Consider the following 9,380-nt stretch of genomic DNA (forward strand, 5'->3'; position numbering starts at 1 on the left):
GGTAATAACTTCCCGCGCGACAACAAATGCCTAGCGGTGTGGGGTGCGCACGCTTTAGCTTCCGATGATCGCCGCCGAACGATGGGTAATTGTATCGTCCGTGGCCGATGGCGGCTAGGGGACGTCATGCTGTAGGGCATATTGCACACTTTTACTGTGACGGTCACACCGTCCACGCGCATTGTTTCGTCACTGACCGCGAGATTCACTATCGATTTAATCCCCGGATCTACGGCACGGCCCAGCCAGGCCGTGGACAGATTATGGACGAGTCGTTCGGGTTCGGTCTTTCTGGGTGAGAGCGAACGATTCCCGAGATGGTGCTTCTCACCATTGTTTCTACCATCACATTGAAAAGTGCACGTTGAATGGGTAAAAAAACTGCTACAATGGGTACAATTGTTTCGCAACATTTCCGGCTTTCGAGAAGGACAAGTTCTCACGAGAATCGATGCGTCAAGTATAAGGATGGGGCCGGTGTGGTATGGTAACATACTTTCAAGAGGGATTTAACAAGTCAAAGCGGTACATACTTTTGTGCGAAGTTTTTCTTTGTGCAGAAGACGATGCTAACGAACTGAGCTAGGAGAACAGTTTGTGGCAAATTGGGGAAGGTATGCAATCGGCACGACAGAACGCCTAAAGGTAGAGGTGCGTTTGTGGGAAAACAATTTTAAGGCCGTTTCTAGTATAATTGTTTAAAGATATTTTCTTTTTAGTAGCGGAGTCCTCCTATAGATATTATTTATTTCGAATTATTAAAATAATATGAGCTTTGTTTATGTGTTAAACACAATATTTGACATTTTTAAGAAATAATCTACGTGAGCTAGAGAGAACGCCTAAATATATGCAATTTGTCAAAACCCATTAAAGAAGCAATAAATCCCTTCTTGTAGTCCTTCAGACACTTCATTCACTGAGTCCGAACTGAGATGGTTTTTATGCTTATGCCAGAATATGTCAATGTTTTTTTCATTATTATTTAAATTATTTTTCTTTACTTTAAGCATTTTACATCGGTCCTTGGTACGATAAACGATTGAAGACATGTAATTAAATTATTGCAATTATTTAAGATTTTTCCAGTAAAATATTTCATTATTAATGACGAAGTTGTAATTAAGTATTGCAATCAAACTATCCAAAATAATGTACATAATTTGTCATATTTTGCACATTATGAACATCAATTTCTGAACTGTATACTACCAAATTCCTAGCAAAACGCATTTAAAACAGTCTTTGAACCAATCTTACTCTATTTTCAAAGTGTGTTCGTTCCCATCTTTATTTATCAAAACTTCAAATGGGAGTCTCTAATTTGCGGTCTATTACAGCATTTGTTCATATTTGGTGGCCACCTTTTATCCTCAGTTCTGGAAGAAGCGAAAGGATAATCTAGTTCTTTTTGTCAACATGTCAAATTAAAGTGTAAAACAACTTGCCCTACCAAGCAAATCGAATGCTGAACATGTGTAATGCGTTGCCTAAACCGTAAACTAAACAAAAAAACCTTCAAACCATGCTACCCGAACATGCTGGTGAACATGTGGTACGATTTCGTGTGCCACTGGGCCTAACAAAAACCTGCTTTCCAGTTCTCTCCGATCTGTATCACATTCGCGGGCGCAATATTGTAATATGATTTCCCATTCGCATCATATCGCGCCTCCCAAATGATGTCACAATCATGAGCCTGACGATGCTTGTGGCCCTAGTCCCGTGGAAGGCACCTACACACTCCGCAGTGCTCACAGAGCTCCTGGTGCTGAATCAATTCGTCATTTCGTCACTAGCCTTTTGTGGATTTCTCGTGGGGTGCGGTGCTCAGTAGGGAGAATAAAGAACAAAACTGAAAGACACACACACATACACAGCAACAACATGTTTAGGGAGAACTTTGCAAAAGGGCATTTAGAAGCACGCACCGGGATGCGACCGGGATCGAACTGCCGGGTATAATCGGATTTGCTCGGGGACGGATGCGTGTTACACGGTTGAATGAATCGGGTTGGCCGGGGATGCACAGGGCCAGAAGCGGTCGGCGGCACAACGCGCAGATAAACTTCACAAATCAGCAGGATGTTGTGGTGGTGGAAGTGATGATGGTGTGTTTGATGTCCGTCGGATGGGAGGGGTGGGTTCGACGCCAACACGGACCCAAAACGGAAGGTTAGAATGTGCGGGCAATTTTCCCTTTTTGTTGTTCGTGGGTGAAGCCAGAAACTTTGCTAGCGTCTTTTATGTTGCAGTTTTATCAGATGTTCAATCCACTTGTCGTACGTCGAGACAGTAACGTGGGATGAAGTTTTTGCACAAACAGACCGAAGATTGAATCATTTATTTTATTGTTTGAATAGTCACGTGGGAAACATGTTTTTCGTGTAACAAAGGATAGAACATTGATTTCTTATCACCCAAAAGCAAAGCTGTGGGAATGTTTTGGGAATACATAATTTAGAGCAATTTACAAAACCTTGTTGTTTGTGGCACAATTGTTATTCTGAATTTCTTGCCTCATTTTTCCAGCAAAGCGCCTTAAGGTATGCAATTAGTTGTTTATGGCTCTCAATAGGGCTGTGTGTTGTTGTAAAAATTTTTTGTTTCATGACACTTCTCCCACTTACACGATTCCCGAAAACATTGTGGTGTAAAATTTCCGACGGGTTATGGGCACATTATCCCACAAGCGGCCTTGTCGAACGCCTGAAGGTATGCAAAATGAAACATGAGTATTGTATTAGGCATTTGACCTAAAAACCATTTTCATATGTACAAAATAACACTGATGATAAGTTCTAAACCAAGAGTGATACAAAATGCTGAGCTGTGCCTGTATTTTTTACGAAAAAATTAGCAAACATAAGAATAAATCAAAATTGCATCATGGATTAATTTTATTGCTACTTACAGACGTACATGGCTATTTATTCAGCGTTAAGACTTCCGAATTGAAACGTGAAGAATGTTTGAATGTATAAATAATTGAAGTTGAGCTAAAGGTTACTTTTATGAGCACTACATTCATTATCGGTTTAATACTTCAAAGGTTTACCTTAAGCTGCGTCGAAGGTTTATCTCTACTTACGAGTAGACAAATTTGAGGGAGAAAATAATCATGTTTCCCTTTATTATTCGCTTAATGCTGGATTCATAATAAAAATGTTCAGACAAAATGACTACTAATTATTAATAGAGTATCTTTTATAAACTTCCTCACTTTAGCCATCATTCATGTCGCAGTAAAATATAAATGTTCTAAAGTTTTTCCCTTTTTTCCACAGTCAAGAGATATTTCCGCTCATGGCCGAATGAACCTTCCGGTGCATTAATCTCATAACGGCCAGTCATGCGAACGGTAACAGCAGAAGCAAAGAAAAAATCAACATTCGAGCCAGGCCAGCAAATGGCCGAACCGGAAGTTGTTTCCATTATTCCGAGCGCAAGCAATCGCCCAATTTGATTCAATTTGTCTTAAATCTTTTGTGCGCCATGTTTCGTCTTCCTAGGACTTCAAGACGACTACTCGTCCCTTTGGTTCCATTTCCCGATCATACGGAATGGTCAATGCGAAGGATGGAGTTTTTGTGTCGTTTCTTTGCCGTAGCTAGGAGTAGAGTTTATTTGTACTGTGTCCCGTACTACCGCACGAGCACACGGAAACGGACCGATTCTTTTCTGTTTGCCTCAGTGCTGTGCAATGAATATTTATAAGGAAATCTGTTACTCGGCTGGGAAACTACAATACGGCGATGGGTTGAAAGGCTAGCCAAAAACAACCAGTAATTTTGGACTGATATTACATTTCAGCTGTACGGAGGAAGACAGTGTTCTGTGGAGACTGTTCATGCTGGTGGTAGTTCTTTGCCATGAACAAGCGTGCACGATTCGCGAGATGAATCGCTGATTATGGTGCTCGGGTACTAGTAGCAAAGGGAAGACCTTGGGTAATTTGGTTTGGTACTGTTGTGAGATGAAAGGCACTGGCTCTGTGCGAGTTGGATTTTGAATAAAATGTGAAACTTTTGAATCAAATGATACTTTACTGATCGATCTGATTGCAGGGTTGGGCAGGATATTGCGTCCTTTTTCTTTGGAAAAGTTTTCAATTGTAGATTTGTTTGTCGGTGAAAACTATAACACAAACTTTGATTTATCTCGCAGATGGTCTGTTTGGGAGAAGAAGTAAATTGTTTAACATATAAAAGGTTTGAAATTGAATCAGAAGATAGGAAGCCACAGCAAACTATTGTTGAGTTGTAACCTTTAACCTTCTAATCTAATTTCATTACAACCCACATTGGCAACGGAAACAACACAAACCGCCCACATCTGGCAAAAGGACCCTCATATGTCCTCACAGTTTGGTGCGCAAAAGTTCAAAGTTCCTCGTTTCGTAGCCCTGCTTCAACAACTATCACCGTTTTTCCCGCTTCCCACAATGTACCTTCCCAAATCCTGTAATTGAATCAATCATAATCGACCACCGCCATCACCGTGCGGTCTCGACCGGGTGATGTTTGTAATTATTGTGACAATTTAATGAGCAGGCGGTTCCACTCTCAGCCACTGTCCTCCGCTCTGTGACGATTGTACGTCGCGCCCGAAAGTGATTCAGATCACGGGCAAAACCCCTCGGCAAAACCTCCGTGGTGAGCGAAAAAGAGCTGTGAACGTGAACAATAAATACACACGCGGTACTATCGGGCGCATCTAGCCGGCAAACCGGTAATTTGGGAATCAAAAGGCCCAAAGTTAGCCAACGTTGCCCGCGAGGGGATAGGGCCTGGCATTCATAATTTCACTTGTCACAACATTCGCTAATTGTATGGATATTCTGATTTTGCATTTTTGTTGTTGTTGCCAATTCGGTCTTCGAAGTGTGTTTCTGTACGTGCGTGTATGTTCTTGGTAAACCCGGGGTATTGGGAACCCAGCGAACCGTGGAACTTGGAATCGGGATGTTGCAGTGGAACGGGTTGTTATTAGATTAGCAGCCGAGATGAACGATAAATAGTTCGGTTGATTGTGTGGTTTTCATAACTGGGATTGGAAAAGGTTACAGTTGTGTCATAGTTTAGCAAAAGTGCGTAAACGTAGAAGAAAGGAAGGGTTTATTGGCATCACGGAGGGATGAAATTTAAAGATGGGTAGGGCAATACATTTTTGTAACAAGGTTTTTGCAACAGAGACCAGTTTTGAAGGTAATTTGAACAAATGTACAATTTGGAACAAAAATTTTAAAAATACTGAAAGCGAGCATAAACAAAAGAAGAAAGCTATTGAGAGTTCAAAATAAGTTAAAGAGTAAAAACGAAATACAAGAAAGTATAAATGAAAAGTTAAAAAAAATCTTAATAATATGAGCAAAATTTGCAGAAAAACAATTTTGCAAGAAAGAACACAAAACACAGAAAAAACGTGTTATAAAACTAAACAGACAAAAAGGTCAAACATAAGAACGATATATTCAATAACTGAGACCTGATTCTAAAACATGAAAGTTCAAAGAGAAATTCGATCGATTGCAAGCAACATTAAACACTAGAAATAGACAATCAATCAATAAAACACACGTATACACCGAATAAAAAAAAACTAACTAAAATCCACACATCCACTGGTATAAATATCGTCTAGGTGTCGGAAGCGGTGTGAAAAATTGAACTGGCAAACCAATTTGGGCACGTTCACAATAGCAATACACAAACATAAAGTGTGTGCGTCTGTGTTTGTGCGTACACATGCATGCACTGGGGTGCATGATTGCACTTTCGTTTGCACCGACAAACAAAAGTGCATAAGCGGAGGAGAGAGAGAAAAAAAAACCGTCCATTTGCATCGGCTAGGCAACGGGCATGAGCACTGTGTGAAGAGCCCTAGTGATTGGGCGCAAATTGATTGTGTGTGTGTGTGTGTGCTCAGTGACCAACGTGCCCGATGCATCATCGTCTGCAGTGCAATCAAAAACGCATAATCAAGAGGCGCGTCCGTTACAAAGGCCTCTGCCCAGCTCGGTACGCACTCCATCCAGATCCAGATCGTTCGTTTGTGTGCGTTGGTCGTTTCATGCACAGAATTTCAATAAGAATCGATCGTTTTTTATGATGTTTCGGTAACGTCCAGTACAATCTGGAGCGGCAAAGGTATAGCGCGATTGCAGTTGAATCGGTTTAGGTGTAAAGTGGATGCGGAGCATGTGTGAATGAAAATTAAGGCACGAGTAAGGCATTGATTGATGAATATGAAGGGTGTAATTAGAACAAACAGCATTAGGTAGCATTGGATTGTTAACACCTACTGATGAGTATCTTTTCTAATTAAAATGATTCAATTCTACGTTGAGAATTATGTGTAGAGTGAAATAATCGCAATACCCATTTTTGTTTTACGTTTTTACGTACGAAAACTTATTAAAAAAGACACAAAAGTAGTTAATATTGTAAATTTGCAATTCAAATTGCATACATTTAGGCGTTTTGTTTCTTTTAGAAGGAATTATTTACTAAGGTTTTTCAACTGCATGTAAAATGTAAGTTAGAAACATATAATTTACGTGTTTTTTCATATCTAATTAGCGAACATCTATTCTTTCAATAAACTATCCAAATTATAAACAATTATAGTCTATTCTCCACAAACTTTCTATGAATTGATTGTGAAATATGTTTATTTCCATGACCAAACTGTCATATGATCTGGTTTTGACTGGGTTTAATGGTGAATGTATCGACCAAAAAAAGCTTGTTAATTGAATGCTAATCACTTCACGATTGAATGCGATCTAGAAAACCTATCCCCAGGCATGATATTTATGGATTGATTGTTGACAAACAGGAAGTCGGTAAATTTTACAACTTTAAGAGTCCATAAACATGATATAACAGTAGAAGATGGAATAAATTCAATCTCGTACGACATCGCTTCCACTTTTGATTGCTCTTAAAATGTTGCACTATAAACGTGCAGGCACAGTGCAACACTCTTCTACAAAAACCTTACGCTGCCACACATATTCCCTCTCATCAGCAGTAACCACAAGAGACAACATATTGATAGGTGTGAAGAAACCTTCCGCTTTTGCGTAGGCAGCACTCCATACGTGGAATGATCCACCGGCCAGCTGAAGGGCTGCCTGCTCAGTAATGAACATATATCTTTCGTCAGCAACGACTTCAGTTCCATTTTGTGCGCCCAGGAATAGCAGCGCTTTGGGAAGTGCTTGCCAAGCGGGTGTTGGCACCCGTAACCGATAGGTTACGTTAGAGTTGGAGCAAAGAGGCGCGAAGAGGAAGCTTTAACTGTCGTTGGGGGCTTCGGGTTTGTGGTTGGCAATGGCCACTGAAGTTGCAGCTTGCATCGAAAGGCACCTGGGGAGGATGGCGAGCTCGACTCGGGTCGTATGTAATAACTGATCAAAAGGGTTGTAACATATGTACACACATAAAATCGCATGTTTACAGGTTGATTTACCGATTATTATTGTTATTATTTAAAGCCGCTCCTGCACACTGGAGCTGGTGTAGGTTGGCACTGTGGTTGGTTTCGTCTGTTTGACCTCCGGGTAGTAAGGTGGGGCAGGGTGAGAAGGGAATTCATAGCAGCTCAATGATCTTCACTGCCTGCATTCGATTTGGCACGGTTTGTGCAATACGTTGAAGAATGGCAGGAGTAGAATGAAGGGAATTTAGAGTTATTCAAACCTTGTAAAAGCTAAATTTACAGAGTTTTGTTTTAGCTTGTGAAGAAACAATAGTATTTCATAAAATATATTTTATAAAAAGATAAAGGTTCAAACCCGCCTTAAATTTCATATCAACAGCCATTTCAAAATTCCATCAAAGCAAATTTTGAAAACAATCATGGCTTACTGTAATCATCTTTCATGTGGCACGTGCACTCTTCTCTACGCACTTTACCACACGGTCGATGCTATGGCACACCAACGCAAAGCAACAGAAATTATTGCACAATACAGTGGCGTATTTAACGGTAAGCAAAGTAAGCAATTGCGGGGGGCCCCGTCAATGAGGGGCCCCGGAATCTTTAGTCCATTATCCATAACAGTTGATAGAATATGGCACTGTATTAGCAAGGAGGGCCCCGTGGGTGTTGGACGTTGGGGCCCCGCGCTAGACAACCAAGCACCCCCCCCCCCCCGGCAGCAACAAAATTTAAGTTGAAATGTTACATTTTTCAAGACGGATGCCAAGTACCCCCCGGTAATTATGTACAGAGGGCCTCAACAATTCTTGCTGCTTGGGGCCTCCGACACTGTAAATCCGCTGCTGGCACAATATGATGGTATGCCTCGACCGTACCCTTCCCACGTTTACCAAGAGGCAGCCAAGCGCAAGAGATGCGTTTTGTTGTCCTCCTTCTTCTGTCCGGAAAAGGGTTAGAAGGTGAGCAAATTCGCTTTCAGCCTGCGCATGGGCAAAACAAGCGAAGCCAACGTGCGAGATTATTCTTGCTTGCGCATCTTTTGCACCAGCTACACCTTACCGACTGACCGGTCGGCGCGGTGGTCCTTGATGCGGTCGACGGAATGTCTTTGCCACAGTCCCTTTCTGTGCCCAAAACGAGCACGAGGTGTGGATGCTCGCGCGAATCGTGCGCGCCCGCCCGCGGACGGACACACAATGCAAATATGGCGAAATTTATGATTGTTATTTATTAATAAACATAATTTACGATTTTCATTGCCCTCGTGCGTGTGTGTGTGTGTTTGTGTGAATGGCTGGAATAGCGGTTGATACATGTGTTTTCGTTGTTTGGAAAGGTATTGAGGATTGGGATGTTTCTGACGGGTGCGGGTTTGTGGAAGGTGACGATTGCTGCTACTAGCGAAATGGTTGGTTTGGTCAAAGCTGTCTATTTTTGTATTAAATCCTAATGTTTAGATACATTTTGTATGCCAAGTCTTAGTTGTAGTAAGATAATTCTATGAATGAAAAATTTCTTAGCGAGGAGAAAAAGTGGTTTTGATAAGAATTATAAAATGAGGTTATGATTAAGATCTTTCAGTACATCTGAGCACCTGAAGGTATGCAATATGAAACTTTTAAACAGATTTTAAATAGTTTTGGACGCCCAAACTTATGCAATATGAAGTTTTTAAACTTGCTTTAGCCATTTTTGGGCGCCTAATGTAATGCAGTGTTATATGCAGTGTTTAAACTGATTTGAATAATTTAATATTAAATAGATGAAAATAGTAATAAAAGGATAAACGAATCCCACTAACCTAAACTCGATTCGATTTTTTATAGCAACAATTTGTATCATGTAAATAATATTTAAAAAAAAACCCGTTTAAAACCTTAAATTAAAAGCATTATTTATGGAATAAGCTTACTGTTTAGTCAACAAAATTC

The sequence above is a fragment of the Anopheles coluzzii genome, chromosome 2 (assembly GCF_943734685.1).
Source record: "Anopheles coluzzii chromosome 2, AcolN3, whole genome shotgun sequence".
NCBI classification, from domain to species: domain Eukaryota; kingdom Metazoa; phylum Arthropoda; class Insecta; order Diptera; family Culicidae; genus Anopheles; species Anopheles coluzzii.